This window comes from Anas platyrhynchos, chromosome 3, assembly GCF_047663525.1.
Source record: "Anas platyrhynchos isolate ZD024472 breed Pekin duck chromosome 3, IASCAAS_PekinDuck_T2T, whole genome shotgun sequence".
Classification (NCBI taxonomy): Eukaryota; Metazoa; Chordata; class Aves; order Anseriformes; family Anatidae; genus Anas; species Anas platyrhynchos.
This window is the reverse complement of record NC_092589.1, coordinates 102,476,221-102,497,077: the sequence shown is the minus strand read 5'-3', so window position 1 is coordinate 102,497,077 and position 20,857 is coordinate 102,476,221. Positions and strand designations below refer to the sequence as shown.

General features: G+C 36.4%; 1 non-coding gene across 1 annotated transcript; it reads left to right on the top strand.

Moving 5' to 3' along the window:
* Positions 1–9,614: 9,614 nt before the first annotated feature.
* Positions 9,615–9,687, top strand: TRNAK-CUU (transfer RNA lysine (anticodon CUU)). Its single transcript has one exon. It is a non-coding gene; the product is annotated as a tRNA-Lys (tRNA).
* Positions 9,688–20,857: the final 11,170 nt, after the last annotated feature.

The window sequence follows — 20,857 nt, the reverse complement described above, 5'->3', positions numbered from 1 at the left end:
AGAGAAACATCACTAGGGCAGCTGACCGAAACCAATCAAAGGGATATTCCATACCATGTGATGTCACACTCAGCAATAAAAGGGGGAAACAGGAGGGGAGGGGTGGGCTCTTGTTGAGAAGACGTCGGTCCTCCTCTCGAATGCCAGCTGCGTGCGTTGAGGCCTTGCTTCAAGGACGTGGTCAATCATCGCTCATTTGTGGGAAGTAGAGAGTAGTTTCTTTCCTCTGCACTTCCATATAGCTTTCATTTATTTTGTTTGTTTGTTTTCCTCCCTTCTTTTTATTTTCCCTTTTCCCCTTTCCCTTTTTATTTCCCCTTAGTTAAATTGTTTAGTTCATGGTAGTCTTTATTTAATTATTATAATTATTTCCCTTTAATTAAATTATCCTTATCTCAACCCATGAGTTGTTCTTTGCTTTACTTCTCCCCCTCCTCATCTAAAGGAGGGAGAGTGAGAGAGCGGTTGTGGGGTTTAGCTGCCCAGCACGGTAAAACCACCACATATGCACATATACATTCCAAGAAACCTTTTAACTTCAGCTTCCACCTCAACATGGCAGTTCCTTGCAGATGCCCAGGGAACAGCTGTGAAGGAAGGGAAGCAACAGTTCTCAACCTGGTAAAAACCATTTTATTTGATGTCATTCCAAGCATAATTTGGACAGCTAGAAGGAAAGATTTGTTTAAGAGAGCCAAGAAAGCAGACAGTCCCTCCAGGGGAGCAGCATATAAATGCTTCTGGCATTTATATGATCTCAGATTATTGCACTGCCAGACTAAGAAACTGCTGATTTAAAATTATTATCTTTGTTGTCTCTATCCAACACAGAAAGAGTTCAGCAGCATCTAGGGTTTGGTGGTTGCCAGTGGACTGGTGGCATGCATAGTGCACACCACTCCAGCAGCTTGGAGTGGGAAGTAATTACCAGCAAGAAATATGAATTTATGGGAAAATAGGGAAATACTGAGAAACATTTGTATTTTCCTCCTTTTAGAGTGCCCAAGTTGGGAAGAGCAGCTGAAAATCTTGAGAAAGAGATCACTGGCAACTTTTCTGACAGTGGCATATGCACAGTTCAGCAATCTGTTACTCTTAGCAAAATGGACATGGGATTGACAAGTGACTGGCATGAATGTTTCTGGAATAATTGTGGCAGAGCGGGATAATAGACATCAAGGCAGGATTTATAGCAGGGTGCTATTTAAAAAAAATAGGAAGACTCTAGTAGGGAAAAACTGCATTCAGTAACCTTTTCTGAACAGCGTGGAGAATGGAATCTGAGGCAATGTCAGCAGTTTTAGTGGCTTCCAAAATGGGAAATAGTTACTGCTCCTAAACTCAAAGGCTCTGCAGCCTAAAGCAACTGCTCACATCATCTTCTCTGCCTGCTCAGAGGACACAAGCTATAGAATTCCACCTAATGACAACCTGTAGAATTAAAATATATGGAACTATTACATCTGTGATATTAATCTACATGGTAAAAGTCATTAAAAATTACAGTAGTTGAGTGCTTACAGTACATGTCACTAAGTCTCAGTATAAAAGCCTTATCTGAAACTCCCTAAAGGCAATGGGACACTTTACTTGCACTCCAGAGGGATTTTTCACTATTACTTGTAAAAAAGGTTGCATGTAGGCATGGATATAAGAGGAGAATATTTTTCATTAAGAAGTAATTACATGTCTTCTCCAGCTAGAATTTCATATGAGAACATAAGAGAGACCTCAGAAACTACCAACTGAAGGAGCATAACAATTAATTTTCCATAATGAAGACTAGATAAAACACAAGAATTTGGCCTAAAATCTTTATAGAATGTAAGCATTTTATGACTTCAGAGTAACACCACTCACATGCAAAATTCATTTTTGGGTTACTATACATCATATAGCAATAGTCTTCACATCATTCACCCAGTAAAACAACACTTATAGCCAACACGAGAAATGAATATTCTGTCACCACAACTCTTCACTGAATAACAAGATTAGGGGTTTCCACACTGTGGGTGGTTTTTCTCCCCTTTTATTTTTCATTGTCTTTTGCTAGTTGAAATAAAACAAAGAATTTGCACATGTTAATGCATCTGAATAGATACATGTTTAAGATCTAAAAGCACAGATGGTACTGGAATTAAGCCAACTTTGAGGCTTATTTTGTAGCTCGAAGCCTTTTGAACAGTTGAGCTGCATTCAGAAGCTGCCATTGGTCCCAAGCAGCAAAAGACTCAGAGTATTCACAGGCACAGGGAAAGATTTTTGTCTCTGTGCTGACTTGAGATCTATGCTGTAGTTTTGCCAGATTTCCAGCATGTGGTTGATATGCAATGGCACATCTGCTCTGACTGAACGGAAAAAAGGGTAATAGCATGAAATAGCTACTATTTTAGTTACTGCCTTACAAAATTCTTTCAACATCATGCTTTCCTGGGGCAGAAACAGAAACTGGCTGGAACAAAAGATATGAAATTTAGAGGAAGGATATCCAAGTTAGTGAAGGTAAAAATAAACATGCAAAATGACTTTACTATTTGACATTCATTGAACTTGGATATGTCAAACATGAAACATTTCAGGAGATGAAATGATTTCACTCTCAGAAAGCCTCTCCTTTTATATTCTTTCATTTCACTTCATTTCATTTCATTTTCTGACACCTTTACAATAACAAGCCCTTAGCCAGTGTCCTCAGCAAATATGCACTGTAGCTTCTACTATTCCTTAGAAAAAGGAAAAGTGTAGCACAGCCATTCAAGCGATGTGCAAAAGAACTATAAAAGATCTCTTTCTGTTCTAGTACCAACACCAATTTCCAAAAAAATAAAAACTAAATGTATGTAAAATAGTGTTTCTATGCTTTCCTTATACTTCTGTTAACTTTATACAATTTTCATTTCATTTTTAGCACCTGGGGGCTCAACTAAGATTCTTCCATGTAAAAGCCAGAAATGCAGAAAAGGATTGTCTGTGTTCTAAATCAATCATTAGATAACCTGCTGAAGTACTAAACATGGGGAAAAGAAAGAAAAAAAAAATCTCAGGGTGTAGGAAGTTAATGTAATTTCACCAAGGTAACACAGGAAATCCAGGAAATCTTTCAAAAAACAGGAAGAGAATCCAGATTGATTACTAGAAGGCCAACAGGATGCCTGTGCCTTTTCCATTAATAACACCTGATCCACTTTACAAAGATATTGTGGTATTAAATGAATCTATGTAACCAAAACAGAGAAAAGGAGGTGTAGAAATGGTGCAAAGCATGTTAAATTCCACATTAAACAAAGGCCTGGAATATAAATCTCAGTGTCACAGAATCCCCACAGATTCTGCATAATGGACCTCAGTGTTCCAATCCCATTCTTCATATGGCAGAAATTTGAAGCTCCACTTGTTCCTCAAGTTAGAATAGCTTTACTTATGGAAAAAGGACCCCAATACAGAACAGAAATTTTTGTCTTCACTTTATGCATCAGCATATCCTCCCCTTGCAGGTAAAAAAAGTCCAATATAGTTAAATGGTGTCCTAACTCTAGTTTTCTGTAGTTTCTGCATTTTAAGTCTTCATAGCTTTTAAGCAGTAATCTTATGAATTCAGAAATATAACACACTACATGAAGAAAACTTCCTTACTTAATAGTGGTCAAAACTGAAACTAGTGGAAATGTATATGGCCCAGAAACCAGCCTTTCTTTCTGACTTTTGTTTCAAATTTATCAGTGTTGTACACCTAAGTGCACAGATTTACCAAAATAAATGAATAATTAAAAACAAGAAACAAAAGGGGACAATTTTCACTCACAGCTCACCCACCTCCATTTTTATACGATATTATTATGAAAATACTAAAACAAATCTGCTACAATTCACCTCGCAGATTTAACATCGCCTCACTGCTCTCTACAGTGACTCGTCTTCTTGTAGCATCTTCCTTTTTTATCACCATGCACACTTTGCTACTTTGATCTAAGAAATAAATAATCAACAAGTATGTCTTTGTATTTCATGAAGTCTCTACTGATTCTAAAATCTCATATATATTTTCAGCCTTAACTGTATTTCTCAGCTTCCCCATCAGAGTCATAAGTTTTTTCAGTCATACAATCATTTAATTTTGGAAGACATTTTAATAAGTAATAATTTCATATGAAATGTAATTTGTTGCTTTCCAGTGACATTTAAGAAATAAAATTGTCATATTACAATGTGCTACGAATCTAAATATCTGTAGCTATCATATAATTAACTATAGTACAGTTAGCTATATAGCTCAGTTAACTATATATCAAAATTTCTATGAATGACTTGACATTTCTGTATCAAATTGGTAAATTTAGTATAACAAAACTGTACACCAGTATTCAATATATCAACTGTACATCAAGTAACTTGTGGATTAAATGTACAAAGACAACGGAATTCAAAGGATGCATTTGTTATGTCATCACAGATCAGTTAATAATGCAGGTGTCTAATTATGTAATTAGATTTAACATTCATATGCCACACAAGATTAACTTAATTACAAAATGGATTTAAAAATCAATCCTGCAAAACGTAAATTTTTATTATGGGTCTGTTCAATATATTTTTCAAATATTGTAAATGAAGATATAAAGCATTTAAGATATCACTAAATGCAAATAATGAAAAATATTCAGCGTGTGTGCCTGTGAGTTTTCTTAACAAACACATACTCATTCAACAAACATGTAGTCCATTATTTTGCCTGAATAGCAGTAATAACGAAGTTAATGTAGATTTCTGATTGTATCTGAAATAGGAGATAAAGAAAATCAAACAATGTAGTACTAAACAAATGTAGCTTGTCTAAAGAAAAACAAAAATCCAGGTTGGAATAGAAAATGCACCATGTTTTTGTGATAATGACCTAGAAGCATGAATTATGACTAAAACATTAAAGAGTTATTTTAAGTCAAGTAATTCAATCAAAAACTGAAATCATAATTTGTCTAACCTGAAACAATCAGCAAGAAAATAAAATAAGACAGGGTGATTGATTTCACACCTGTATTTCAAAATTACCAGGGGAATCTTCCAACTCCAATCAGAATTTGAACAGAATACATTTCAGAAAGAGACTGGTAAAATCAAGAGATCTAATTGACTGCATTTTTTTTTTAATAGATACCAAAAACGGGGTCAAAAACTGTAGAGTAACAATATGCTTCATTCAGTGAGAAATCAAGTGGGTCTGTACACGTGACACATCAAATCTGAAGCATATTAGAAGTTAGAGGGAAGACTCACACTGGTCTCAGTGTGCTTCAGATCAAGCAAAACCAATCAGGCTCTGTGAACAACCATAAAATGGTTGCGTGTTGGTTGTTTAGTTTGTTTTTTTTCTGTTAGGTCAGAGTAAAAGCACTGGAGTGAATGATGCATGATTACTGCTTCACAGTCTTGGCTGTGCAGAACCAAGGTCTTGCTAGAGACAATTTGAAATGGCTCTGTAGACATAGTTATCAAAGCACAAGTGGTTCCTAGACACAGTTTTGACTTGTCAGGGAAGACTTCCTTTCTTTCACTACTTGCTCCCAGAAAGAGGAATCCAGAAAACATAGAACCAGGGACAAGCTTAGCAAGTGATTCTTCCTTCTTCTCCTTTCCCATTTGTTTAAGACAAGATGCAGAATTCCTTACCACTCATAAGGCTCGTTGCATAAGGTACACAGAAGCAGAAAGCTAGGTTTTCTGATTACTGAATGAAGATCTCTAAGACCAAATGGAAGGCAAGAATTCCCAGTGATTTCACTGAGTACTGAAATGTCGCCAAAAGAAATAGCTGAACTAGAAGTGGGCTAAAGCAGGTAGATGGCAAATTTATGACTTTTCCCATATTTATACCATCACATTATCCCAAAGAAATTTCAGAAATGATGGTTGGAGACTTTGCCTGAAGTGGGACTAATACTGAATGTAGATCAGGTCACTCATGACTTTGGCTGAGTTCTGAGACAGATTTCCAGCCTCTCTGGATACCTGATCCAGAGCTGCCCTTACTTACTGGTGATTTATAATTATTTTTTTCCTAACATCCAGTCTGAACCTTCTAAGAGCAATTGGTTACATCATCTGCTACAACTGAAGAATGTTAGGCTATATCATTTACATAGTTCTGTGGCCTCGCCAGCACAGAGCAGAGGGAAAGAATAACTTCCCTGAATCTGCAAGCCCGGTATATTCTTTGCCTTGCAATAACTTCACACTTTCGGGCCCACATTCAACCTGGTGTTTACTGTACCTAAACTTGGTGTCCTCAGAGCCCTAAATAATTTAATTCCTCAATGCAGGATTACACTGACCCAAGATAAGCATTGCAGGATAATATTGCCTTAAGAGGGAGTTGTATCTCAGGTATGTTTCTGTACAAAATTCACTTTTCTTTCCCAGCTATGCTACATGTGGCAATGATGTGGCTATGTGTGGTAATAACAAATCAGCAGAGCAAAATCTCTAGACTGTTTTTACCAGTTCACTTTGCCGACCAATACAATGGGGAGAGGATTCATCTGTTTCTTTCTATCCCCTGTCTTTGCTGTTAATCATTGTTATCTGAAGTGTGGAGGTAGTAGGCCTGCAATTCATTAGGCTCCTTTAGACTCAGGTCTGGATAACCTACAGAAGGATGTAAAAGGGATTATCTGTTTCTCTACAAGGGTATAAACTGTAAGATCCAAAGGATTTCATGGCAAAACTCAGTCCATTTCCGTACCCCTGTACAAAAAGACCGTGTGATGATAATTTGTTAATGTTCTAATTGTGGGTGATTCCTTATTAGGGGAGAATATTTTTATTCTTTATATACCTTGCATACCTTTCAATATTTTTCTTTTACTTAAAACAAAAAACAAACAAACAAACAAACAAAAACAGCCTAAATATAACTGTTGCTGGCTGAAAATCCCTTGGCAGTGCCTTTGCCTACCAAATATTAGTTCATGAAATTTTAATTGAATTTTAATTTTGGAAGAACACCCTGATTTAGACTCTCATTCTTTTTTGAGACTATTAAAGTGGTTCATTTCAATCTTGATATTGTCCATATATATATATTGTATAGTCATTATTACTGTAAAAAGTCAAAATGAACAAAAATGATAAATTCAAATAAACTTTTAACATCTGCAATTCAAAATGTAACACAATCAAAGAAGAAGCTGTGAGATCACTAAGCTGAGATGGGAGGGGAAATGCCTGCTTCCCTTTGATTCATTATGTAATTAATTTCTAGAATGTCAGAATTGCACTCCAAACAGAAATGCCAGGTCCTGACCAGCTGGGCTGATTAGGGCAACAATATTTATTTCTGTAGTTTACTGTATGATTTTACTATCTCTTGAGTGTCAAGAGTGAAACATCAGAATAAATGATCAGTAAAGGTCATTTAAAATGAGTTAAAGTTATAAGAAAGCTGTACAGTTCTAGTGAAGAACCTACTTCTTCTGTAGTCACACCAGTTGGGTGTTTACCCTAGCATACACACAGACACTCCTACCAATATGTAGCTAGCCACCTGCCAACACAAGAAATGTATAAAAGCACAAAAGGACTTGTTGCTGTTAAGTATACAATAAGTGCTGCCAGATGTGCAAATGCTGTAAATTTACTTCAGTATATAGTTTTTTGCCAAATTTATGATGAAGAAGGAAAACAAATAAAACAAAAACAACAACACTTTGTGAAAAAGAAAAAATCTTTTGATGTTGAATTTAACACCTAAAATGCTGATGACCAGATGATGACAGCTAATGCTGTCTGTTGTGTTAGATAATTTTAATTTCCCGTGCAGACATATTTGGTGTAGCAGAAAATGCCAACACAGTTAAGATGTAAAAAAAGAAATCTGTGCTGTTTACAACCAACAAGCACACAACCTCTGTGGGACAGGCACTCTATCCCTGCTGCTGGGTGCTGGCACTTTCAGTAGAACTACACTGATGCATCATGCCACCACTCTACAAAGATAAGATGGAACTCGCAACCTGCCCAACTGCTTTTACACTACCATTTAAGTGTTGAAATTAAAACCAGCTGTGAGTCACTTCCTGCTGTCCTTTGTGGAACACCTCTATATGGCTGGCCAGGCACAACCTGACCCTGTTGCCACAGGAAACTGGGTCTAGGGGACAGTTTCTGACAAGGATTTGAGAGAAGAGTAAGTCAGCTAACTTAAATAATTTTTTCATCAGAAAATTAGAATTAATATAGAATGAATTAATAAGTATTTTGTGGATGGTTGTTTAATAAGCCCACTGTAGTTTACAGGGGGCCATTCATTATAGTCTTATGTGCATATCAGCCTCATATTGATACTACCATAAAAATCATAGTTCAGGGAGGACAAAACCACCTACCTGATTGTACGGATTTATATCTCATATCTCAATATCTCATAGCTCACAATATAGAGATCCAAACTATCTAAACTGGTGCCTTTGGCTTCCATGCCAGAAAACCTACAGTACTAAGCTGAGAGCTTTATACAACTGCCACTGAAAAAATATTCTTAGTGATATTTCAAAGCATTTATCTCTCTCTGGAGCTCTCCTAACCCAGTGATGTGAAGCCTGGCATTTTCTGAGGATCAGCACTTCAGAGGCATGGTCGCACTTTTTTCATGAAGGTGACAAATTGCATGTGCTTGCTGTAAGAGAGCTTAATGTTAAAAGCATTTCCCTAAGGAGACAAATATAGCCTTCCTCAGCCTCACATGGTTTGAGTTCATTCTCCCACTCCCATAATCACACACTTACAGAAATCTCCCTTAAGTCCAGGCTTTTGATAAGAAAGCTTTCCTTGTCTCCACAAGGTCAATTTGCAGCCAGGAATACTGGAAATGTCAGAGAGAGAGCGAAAGAAGACTGTATTGGGTCTGGCTGGAATGTTAACTTTCCCAGCAGCAGCCCATACAGTGCCGTACTCTGCAGTTGTAGCTGGAACAGCAGTGTTATCACACCAGTGTTGTGTCTGCTGCTGAGCAGCAGTGGCACAGTATTAGGCCTTTCTCTAACCCTCTTAGGGGGTGGGCAAAAGGTGAGGAGAGAAACATCACTAGGGCAGCTGGCCTAAACCAATCAAAGGGATATTCCATACCATGTGATGTCACACTCAGCAATAAAAGGGGGAAACAGGAAGAAGAGGGGAGGGGTGGGCTCTCGTTTGGAAGACGTCGGTCCTCCTCTTGAACACCGGCTGCGTGCGTTGAGGCCTTGCTTCAAGGACGTGGTCAATCATCGCTCATTTGTGGGAAGTAGAGAGTAATTTTTTTCCTCTGCACTTCCATATAGCCTTCATTTATTTTGTTTGTTTGTTTTCCTCCCTTCTTTTTATTTTCCTTTTTTCCCCTCCCTTTCCCTTTTTATTTCCCCTTAGTTAAATTGTTTAGTTCATGGTAGTCTTTATTTAATTATTATAATTATTTCCCTTTAATTAAACTATCCTTATCTCAACCCGTGAGTTGTTCTTTGCTTTACTTCTCCCCCTCCTCACCTAAAGGAGGGGGAGTGAGAGAGCGGTTGTGGGGTTTAGCTGCCCAGTACGGTAAAACCACCACAGTCCTTTTTGGTGCCCAAAAAGGGCCGGCTATAGCCCAGCTAGCTCAGTCGGTAGAGCATGAGACTCTTAATCTCAGGGTCGTGGGTTCGAGCCCCACGTTGGGCGCCAAAAAGGACTGTGGTGGTTTTACCGTACTGGGCAGCTAAACCCCACAACCGCTCTCTCACTCCCCCTCCTTTAGGTGAGGAGGGGGAGAAGTAAAGCAAAGAACAACTCACGGGTTGAGATAAGGATAGTTTAATTAAAGGGAAATAATTATAATAATTAAATAAAGACTACCATGAACTAACAATTTAACTAAGGGGAAATAAAAAGGGAAAGGGAGGGGAAAAAAGGAAAATAAAAAGAAGGGAGGAAAACAAACAAACAAAATAAATGAAGGCTATATGGAAGTGCAGAGGAAAAAAATTACTCTCTACTTCCCACAAATGAGCGATGATTGACCACGTCCTTGAAGCAAGGCCTCAACGCACGCAGCCGGTGTTCAAGAGGAGGACCGACGTCTTCCAAACGAGAGCCCACCCCTCCCCTCTTCTTCCTGTTTCCCCCTTTTATTGCTGAGTGTGACATCACATGGTATGGAATATCCCTTTGATTGGTTTAGGCCAGCTGCCCTAGTGATGTTTCTCTCCTCACCTTTTGCCCACCCCCTAAGAGGGTTAGAGAAAGGCCTAATACTGTGCCACTGCTGCTCAGCAGCAGACACAACACTGGTGTGATAACACTGCTGTTCCAGCTACAACTGCAGAGTACGGCACTGTATGGGCTGCTGCTGGGAAAGTTAACATTCCAGCCAGACCCAATACAAAGACACAAACAGATGATATCTGTATAGTATGACAGAAAGGGAACCTGACTTCTAGCCCTTAATTTCAGACATGCTTTAATATCCATCAAGTCAGGGGCTAGGCCTGGCTCTCTCTGTTGTTACCCAGTAGAACTGGAGCACTCTTCCCAGAAGAGGTGCTGGTGAGGCCTTTCCAACAGGAAACAGGATGACACCGGGTTCAAATCTCTTCAGGTTGAGGTAGGCTCAGAGGCAAAATTTCCCTTTTCCAGGGTAAACGCCATGATTACTAGGCAATTATGGTAAATGGTAGGTAAATTCCTCTGGCTGCTTTTCTGAATTAATTCAGATCTGTCAGCACTTGGTAGACAAGCTCAGCTAATATTTACCAGATCAAAGTCCAGGGCAGACTTGGGCAAAGAGTTATATTGCACTAGAGAGTCTAGGATTCATCTGAATATTGACAGTAGCCTAAACATTTGTGCATGGGGAAATTTTAGGTTGACTTGAAAGATGTCTACCATGTGTACTAATAATGAGGAGCTCCGCAGATCATGGTGATCCCTCTTCCTTTTGGGAACTTGGAGAAGACTACATATGGCAACCAAGTATTAGCAGCTGGCCCTTCCTCTGAACCAGTGGAAATCAATCCTCTTGGGACCTGAAGGCGTAACAGTCACTTTCCCATAACACTGAACTGTATGCATTGCACCCTGTGCCTCTGCAGATCTCAGCACTGTGCTTCTGCAGTTGTATCACTTCCATTTTAGCACTGCATTTCATCCTAAGAACCTGAGGCAGTTTGCTCATGCTTGTCTGTACTCCACATAATAGCATATCATAATTTGCAAACATCACTGAAAGAGGATCTCTAAAGAGACTGTTTCACAGCTATCTTCCTTGTTGGTTTTGGTGGTGGTGGTGGTTTGGTTTGGTTAGTTTGTTAGCTGGTTTCATTTCGTACAAATCACCTGGGTACAGAAATAAAAGCATATTTTCTCTCTTAGAAAAGATCTTAGATCTGTTCAAGGACAGCATTAACTTTTGCACTTTTATTTACATGAATTTGTGGTCTTGCAATTACTGCTAGGTCACCCACAGAAAAAGCTGCCTACTTTTAAAGTAATGAGTGGGTACAGGAATTATTTGTGGGTTACTGAACACATCTCTAGTCATTAGTCTACTGTTCATTTCAGAAGAGGTTGATTACATTAACAACCCGACCATCACAAAAGACTTGGAGAAGTAGCAGTTTTTTTAAAAAAAGATAAAATATTGCATCACAAAATAAAGCAAGAGTAAAAACTAGTATTCTGTTTTTTACAGGAGATATCTAGAAGGATATCTGAAGAAAAATATTCTGCTAATATCAACTTGTGAGAAGGAAAAAGTGCAAACAATTTTATGTACTTCTACATGAAACCTTCATTAATAAAATAAAATAAAAAAATAAAAAATGAAAGGAAAATTATTATGACACTGCAGAGGGACATATTAAACAGAATTTTTGACCAGTTCATTGATTTTTTTTATATGCACCTATCTTCTTTTTTCACTACTCTTTAGCAGCTTTCTTACAAAGATGGAAATGTATGTCTGCAGTATTTCACAAGTTCAACTTTACTATATAGTTTATTCACCAACCTTATCCGCATAAAACATGTTTACTGATTTCTTATATTAGAGGTATAGATTATCAACAAATCTGTATTGTCAATCTGTCAGGATAAATTTGTACTCCTGAGCAGTCTTTTATTCAAGAGCTTCACCTCTATCACACAGGGGTTAACACAAGAGGTTGGTTTCAGCCTTGTGATAACCGCATTCTGCTGTCTCCATGTTGAAATAGATGGAAAACAAGTCCCGTGAAAGCATTAACAAATTGGTAAAATAACTGATAGACTGCAGAAATCTATTACTTTTTCACAAGCTTCCCCGTTGTTTGTAGTTTCTTCTCAGACTGAATTGAACCACTTGCTGCACATACAGGTTACATTTTCCCAGAGGTTCCTGTATAATGAATTCATTTTCAATACATTGTGTAAATTGTCATTAAAGTTAAGCAACCTATGTGTTACAAATAACTTAGTGGTTGGACTTGAAGCTTTCTCTGTTAATGGCTCACTCTGGAACCAAAAGTGACCTTTATAAATTTACTTATTACTTATGATTTTCATTCTAAATCATACAATATTTAAAATTTTAATTTAATCCTCTTCATTATTTCATCAGTGTTGTTGCATCATTAGTATCCTTACTTAAAATCACATTTTTTCTTAAAGTTGAGTAATAATCAAATGCAAAAGAATCACTATCTTAAAATGTCCATTTTAGTTAGCAAATTTTCCCCATAAAAACCGTAAGTACTGTAAATATGCCATGAGTTTCCTTGATGCTTTCAGCTCCCTAAAAACTGAGAGGAAAAAATATTTAGGGTGAACAAACACAATACATATTTTATAGGAATCTAGAATAATGTCAGTCTAAGATAAATAGTTTAATAAAAAGGGGAAGTTTCTTAATTGCCATTTACAATCACACAGAACCTTACAGAAGGTTGCTCAAGACTCATGGATAGAACCACGTATAAATCCAATGCTTTGATAAGTAAACCAAATGCTGTATGCCACAAATATGAAGAAAAAATGCTTTCTGATTTGTGTTGTGCTACAGTATGAAAACCACAGCACAGCTTGCTTCTCAGAAATTGTGGAAGGGTAAGAAAGGGCTGTCCTGAGCCAGGGAGGCACAGTGCAGGCAAAAAAGATTATCATAGACCATTCCCTTTTCCTCCAGCTTATTTGTGATATGCCATTGGAAGGAATACCTTTTCATTAGATTAAATATGTTGTTAGAGTGACCATCAATTAAATATTTAAGAGAAAGATGGCTACTCACCATAAGTGACTACTCACAGTTAAGCACTTTTCCAACATTTAACCTCTTGCTTTACAGAAGCATCTGTCAAAACCATTTTTCCCCAGAAGCATCTTGTAAAGTCTGCAGTGATACAGCAGTCAGATACACTGAAGGCTTTATATTTAAGGGATGAAAACTATGATTATTTAACCATAATGCAAGACATTTTACTACAAATATGACACTCATTCATACTTTGCAATCAGTAATTAACCAGTAAATCAGACAAAGTCTTCCCACTGACCTGTGGAACTTTGTTTCACCTCTCTGTGACCCCTGTCACCAACTCAAAAGCAAAACCACAGATGTTAGCTCTGCAAGAGTTACAGCACATATGTCACATTCACAACCATGTCAACCTTGTTGTGACTGTGAAAGAGAATAGCATAATGTCATGGAAAAGAAATTGTGTCAAAACATACAGGTATACAATTCTTTTCTATAGCTTTTTTCTAAGAGTTACTGTCCAAAATAAATGTTACTTTAACATATACATATCAAGGTACTGATTTTTACCTATCTCTTTTTTTACTGTGCAAGCTAGACTGATCTTTATGCAACTCTCAATGCCTGTCCTTGGATTTGAAGAGAATATTTAAACAGACGTGGCTTCCAAGTTGCTCTGATACTTGTCCTACCTAATTGTTTCAGATTTTGTTGTAGTTACTGTGGCCAAGGTGAGTTGCAGAATCGGATGCTTTCAAAATGGACATTTTTTAAAAGAACACACTCATTAGGGTTGCAAAAGAGGATTTTTATCCACAGTTACATTATGCCTAAATTGCCTTTAAGAAAAATGAAATGTAGGTTTAAATTCTCAGACAGCAGTCTGAGTCTTGACATTGCTGCATGAAAAACAAAAGGTCATTCAACTTATCAAGTCTATAAATTCAGAGCTCCAACTAAGAAAACATTTATGATGCTGTAGACTATTTCAAATGAAGGAGAAATAAACACAATCTAATATCAAGACCACTATGAAATTCAGGAGGGAATTTGATCAGGAGGATTTAATTCTCAAAAACTCTAGTATATAATGGAGAACATCATAAGATAACCAGGAACATCATAAGATAACCAGGTTGTCTTAAGAAGCATGCTACACTCCATGAAGCAAAAAGAGAGGTGAGGATATAAGCATTTGATGAAAGGTGATGTCTACATTATCTGCTAACTAGCTGAACTGCCTTAAGAAACAGTGTACTGTTCATTAAGGGTGAACGGTGTCTTCTGTGATGTGTGGATGCACATGCATAGGACTTAAAACATAGTTTAAAAACATTCATATTGACAAGACACTTTATCAGCTCATTTATCATTTGTGAAAACTCACAGTGAAGAAAACAGACAAGTACCAATATACATTGGCTCCCTTTTTGATTTCTTATTTTTTACTAATTTTTTACTTTATAACATATAAATACACTATTAGAAGTGTCTCTCAGAAATGAGTTTGGTTCTCTGAATATTTTAAAATCATATTTCACCTTTTTTTTTTGTTTATTTTCAAAGGGGAACAACAGTATAAGCCATTGTAGTCTTAAAATGCAGACACCTGCATGGATTTCAGTACGTGTTCTTCAGTCTATTAGGAAGATTTCTATGTATGCTCTATGTGCATGTTCCTAAACTCAAGTGCAGTTGCCTCGTTGTACACACATGCCAAATAATACTAATACTACTTCTAATAATAATATTTTTGTTTTAATTAAGACAAAATTTAAAAGCCTCATATGCATTTCATTGTCCCATTTTCATCTCTCTTGTGAGCACGCTATAAAATAGGGCTCAGAATCCCCTGAATGAAATACGGCACACAGTTTCTGCTCTGAATCTGTCCCTTTACTTTATCTGTCCCTAAAGAACAATACAAACACTTAGGATTTTGATGGTTTCTGTAGAAATTTTCACATCTCTAGATTCCAATACAATCATGGAAGTTGGAAAAAAACCTCCAAGGTTTCACCATGCCAAGAGGTATACAGATCAATAGAATCTTCTGGATTTAATAAAAAATCATTTTTTCTGTCCTGGGGATTTAATCTGCAGGCCCACATACATAATTATCTCCATCCCACACTTTCAGGCAACATTTCTGGAACAAAGCTAGCCCCTCACATAACAAATAGCAAAAGATTGAACAAATATCTTGAGACGTTTATACCATTTCATTAAAATAATATTGAAACCTCCAAGATCATCTCATAGACAAAAATAAGAAAATAAAACAAAACCAAACAAACAAGCACAAAAAAGGGCAGACCCTAAAGTCTTGTAGCAGAGGGCTGCTAATGTAGCCCACAGAGCTTCTTTGATTTATACCTGCTGAAGATCTTGTCCATAGTTAAATAGTTAAACGAATGAGGTGGATCAGGTCACCATATTGTTAAATTAAAGAAATGAGCACAGCTGACCCTGTTAATGTGAGGAAACTAAAATCCATATTCTTCTAAGAGTTTTGAAACAGAAACAGAAAAAAAATATATCTGTCAGTGGAAGCTTACTGCCTGGCTTCAATACATCACTCCAATATGTCAGCAGAGCTTGCAGGAGGCACTCATCAATGAAAACCAATTGTTTTTTCCACCTCTAATACATCACCTCAGTATCTTTCCAATTGAATGAATGTGTTCCTGCAAATAGCAGGAACACAAAAACAGCAAATATTTGTGTGTGTGTTTTTTTTTCTTTTTTCTGTCAACTTCCATAATGAAAAATCTCATCTAGTTTTCAAATAACAATAGTATTTTGTTTTTTTTTTTAATATTAATTTGCAACTCACACTTGGAAGACTGTTTTTAGTCATGGAATCTGTATGTAATCTGCTTCATAATAAAGTAATGGTAAGTGACTTTATATTCTATGAAAAACTTAAAGAAATAATACACGTTGTCCCAAGAGAGGGAAATGTTAAACAAAAATGAAGGGTCATACCAAGATAGTTGCTTATGATCTGATAGAGTCGGTTGTCTCTGCAAATTTCCCTTGTACCCTCTCCATCCCCTGCAGCCTTCAGGACAGAACTGAGAGCATTCAAGACAGAATTGACAACATTTAGGACAACCAAGTTGTGTAAGATACACAGATACAGGTAACTTTTGAGCAGTAACTGAAGCCAGGCAACTGTCTTCATTTTAATCCATTTATTCAGGCATATCTATGCAGAGGACAGCGATAAAAGTTTTTTTTTGCCACTAAGTGACAATGTAGGGTTCATAACAGTGCTGAATTGCACAACACTGACATACAAATACTTCATCCATGTCTTTAAAGAAGAGCTTGATGATGAACCAAATCAGGAATCAATAGTCCTAGGGACATTACAGCAGAAGTATACACAAAATAGCATCAGCTATGGAAGTATTAGATGTACTTAAAGTAGACAAAGCTGTAGGACCACATAATATGTATCAATAACCATTATCAGATGTTTTCTAGGAAACTGGTGAACCTTCAGCTATTTTGGTCAAATATATATTTCTACAAGTTCAATAGCTTCAAAGAAGACAGAAGAGGAGCCTGACTAAATTGTTTAAAAAAAAAAAAAAAAAAAAAAAAAAAAAAAAAACATAAGAAAATAAATAAGAGAATTTAATATAAATGTTATGCAGAGAGATAATTTCAACTCCAAATTACAAAGTGCCATTACAAAACAATCGTAAGAAAATGGGATTGAGAAATGGGTATTCATGATTAACTCATAAGTTTGGAGGCTAGAGTTCTCTCTCTCTCTTTCTCTCTCTTTTCGTGATAAACAGAGGAACAAATATAGCTACTTTTTCAATAAATATTAAAGTGCTTCATCACTAGATTAATTGCTGTGATAAAAAGTGATGTAGTCAGATATAGGTAAACAGTCATTATCTGAATAAGGTTTGTAATCAAGGATACTGGAGTGACAGTTTATGGCTTATATCACTGAGGCATCTAAGTCAGAATATTGAAGAGAAACTGCAAGGAGTATGGGATTTCCACTGGAAATTGGAGTGATCCCTTCTAAGCAAAAAGTAAAATGGTAAGATTATTTTAATTTGGCGGCTCTATTTTGTGGCGCAGGGCAAGGGGTTTAGACCGCAAGTCCTTCTCCCACTATGAAATGAGAAGCAAAACAAAGAAGAGTAAGGAAATTCTTTCTCCCAGCTATTCAGGAATGGATATTCAGGCTCTTGAGGGTGAGCCTTAGGGTGTTATGATACAAGCTCTGCTTTCCCTAGTAGGAAACTACAGAGAGACCTTTTTATTTTCCCATTTCAACAGGTAGTGTCAGAACTGATGAGACATGTCAGACATGACACAGCCACCAATTGCCAAATTTGCAAAGCATGAGGGGTAAAATTTTGAGCACCAGAGTGTTCTTTATTTATATTTTAGTTACTTTTATTACCTTGTGCCTTATTTGGAGAGTTAACCCATTCATTCTAGCTTGGTTTAGATGTAAAAAAAAGCATAACTAGGTAAATTAAGATGTAGCCCCTAAGATGTAGAAGAGTGTTAACTCACAGTGTTAGAAGGCCTAGAGACTGGAGAGAACGCATAAATTTTGAGATCAAAAGCATTTTCCATAATTTAAAAGGCAAAGAGTGCCTATTAATAAGGCCTGTTTATTTCTATTTTATTTCCCACATAATATTTGGGAAATAAGAAATTAAAGCAAAGTGGAAAATATATGCATCATAATATAAATTGTGCTCTGGAATCCTGGCAGTAGATTAAAAAAATTCTGTATGGGTACTTGAAAAATTCTATTCTGACTAATTAAAATGTCACTGATATCATTATAAAACTTGTTATTTCTCATAATTTTATCAGAAGTGATGTTCATTTCTAGATTTTTTTAATGTGTTTTTTCCTGTATTGTAAAATAAATAGTTGCCTCTTCTGAATATAGACATTTCAAGGCAATAAATCACTGATCACTATATCCATATAATGAGATAAGTTAAAGTGAAACTCAATATTTTTAGTATGTGGTCCGTATGCCTAACTACAAACTTTAGTATCTTACTTCTATACAAAGTATATGATGCTGTATGGAATGAAGGCATAATTGATCCGTGATTCCAACAGAGAAATGGTAACTATGCTTCTCTACATAATGCAGTACTTGAATAATAATCATGTTACCAGCAGTATCAAAGGTCAAACATAAGTATCTTTTTTGATATTCAGTGGTTTATTGGGCAAATACTAGTGACATCAGGCTATGTCATACTAAATAGAACATTTGACAGAAATTCAATTAATACATCATAGTTGTTTTAATACATATAACACTTTTATTTATACAAAAATTAGTATGTTCACATTTAGCAAGGTTTTAAGAGCTATAGTTTCATTTAAAACTTCTTTCTGCTCTTTGATGTTGCAGAATCACCAAACTGTTCCTTTGAAATGCAGCAGCCGCAGCTGAACCAAATCACCCTCAATCAACATTAGTGATAACCCATTCAATCTCCTGTCCCACGGTTGACCTCAGTCTGGTTTTGATCAGAACTAGTTTGGGTAAAAGAGCATTCACCTTCACAGGCTGACAGTGAGAGTCAGGTAAATTGAAAGCTATTTATGTCAGCATTTTCATACTGTATAGCTATTACAAATATCTATATAATGAGTATTACACAAAGTGGACTGTAGGCTACCTGGACTTTCAGTTCATGGGAAATTAATATTTTAACATATGGCTAAAAAAACAACAGTATATATAGACTTTTTTTTAAACGTTCTGTGATATATTAACAACAGCAACAGCTTTCATATATGTGGTGTCAAATACGTTATCAATGTGTGTGAGAAATTCAAACTGACTTTAGTTAGCAAATGTCCTAAGCTACTTTACACTGCTGACTATTAAGTTTGTGAATTTGGACATGCATTTTAACTTGACCTTTAAAAGACACATTACACTTTCACCAATGGTTTTCTTCTTCCCTGTGCTTGCTCCAGATTCTGAAGTAACTGAGTCTAAACCTAAGATTTGGCATTATCCAAGTTCTCTGTTTCTCAGGTGCTAAATATCTCTTTGCAGGGATGTCTGATCAAAACATGTGAATATATGGCAAAAGTAAAAATTATGTTGTGAACAAATATGTCCAGGAAAAGCATAAGGTCCCCAGTTCCAGTAGACTGATGCTGAAAACAGTAGTTTCCTCCATAAAGTTGAGACATTCTACTCAGGCTACAAAAGCACACAATTTGTTTCTCTGAAATGTTGACATAAATAGTTTTCAATTTACCTGACTCCTTGGAACAATATATTCCAGTTTCAAAGGTCTAAATTTTAGCACATGAAAACAATGTGTTTTCAGAAGCACACCATGTAGAGCATTTAGTTTTCAATAAATCAGTTTTGTCATATGGGTATGGCATTATACTGGTACTATTTTTTTTCCCTCTGCATATTTTCCTCCAATAGGAACTAGATTTCAAAGATAAACAGAGCAAATCTCAGCCATCAGTTATAGCCATGTAGCCCTACTGCCTTTAAGTGGAATTGCAGAGCTGTAACAAATGGCACAATTTTGCTAATTTAGGCAGAGTGCTACATTGGCTTGTTGATTACAAGAATTTTTTTCTGATTACAATTTCCAGTTTACACAATATAGAGACTGCCATAGTCAACTCTTACTGATGAATGCAACATACGTTTGGTTGCATATGTATGGGAAAAAAAAAAAAAAGTATGTATATACATATGCATTTGTATGCATATACAGGAAAAAAAAATGAAAAAAAAAGCAAAACATTCAGAAATGAAAACATCAGAAATTAGGTCTAAAGGAAACTTTAAAAGGTAATTTAATGACTTGTCCCAAGGTCAAATCAACTATACCTGTCTCATACTTGGGAGAACTTCTGTGCAGCCTTTTCTTATGTATCCATGGGGACTTAATAGCTTTGTCCAAGAAATGCATTCTAGCACTTACCTAATCCTTCTGTTATTGTTCATGATGTCTAAGTATTGTTCATGATGTCTAATCTAAATCTTCCTTGCTTCAGCTTAATCCCTCTGCTTTCTACCTCCAGTTAACTAATGGACTGCTCTTGACTGACAGTATTGGTGACAAAATTGGGAGAGAACCAGTTGCAGAAGATGCTGACTATAGAAACTGGATTCAGGAATGGTTTGTCTCTGATGCAGAAGAATGCCTTTGTTCTTTCAATTCTGTTACACATGAAACAGTCTTGCAGTATGTACATTTTAAATGTGTACTTAGAGGGTGTAGTATGTCTTTCATGATAAGCCATTTCTGAGTTTCTGCTCTTCTGCCATGAGAATGTTGAACAGATATTTAAAAGCTCGGTTCTACCCCAATGATGTGAAAAATAAAAAAAAAATACAAGTATAAATGAAATGAGCCTTAATCAAAATTAGGAATATATGTAAAAATAATTAAATGACTTGGGTTTTAAAATTCATACAACAGTCATGTCAGTTAGTATCAGAATCCTTGCAGAAGTTGAGACACGAAATCTGTTCCTTGTTCCTTTGAGTGCAACGTCTGATACACTGCTGTGAGAGGAGAGGTTACTGACATCATACAAGGTCTAACACAACTTCCTGCTGGAGAG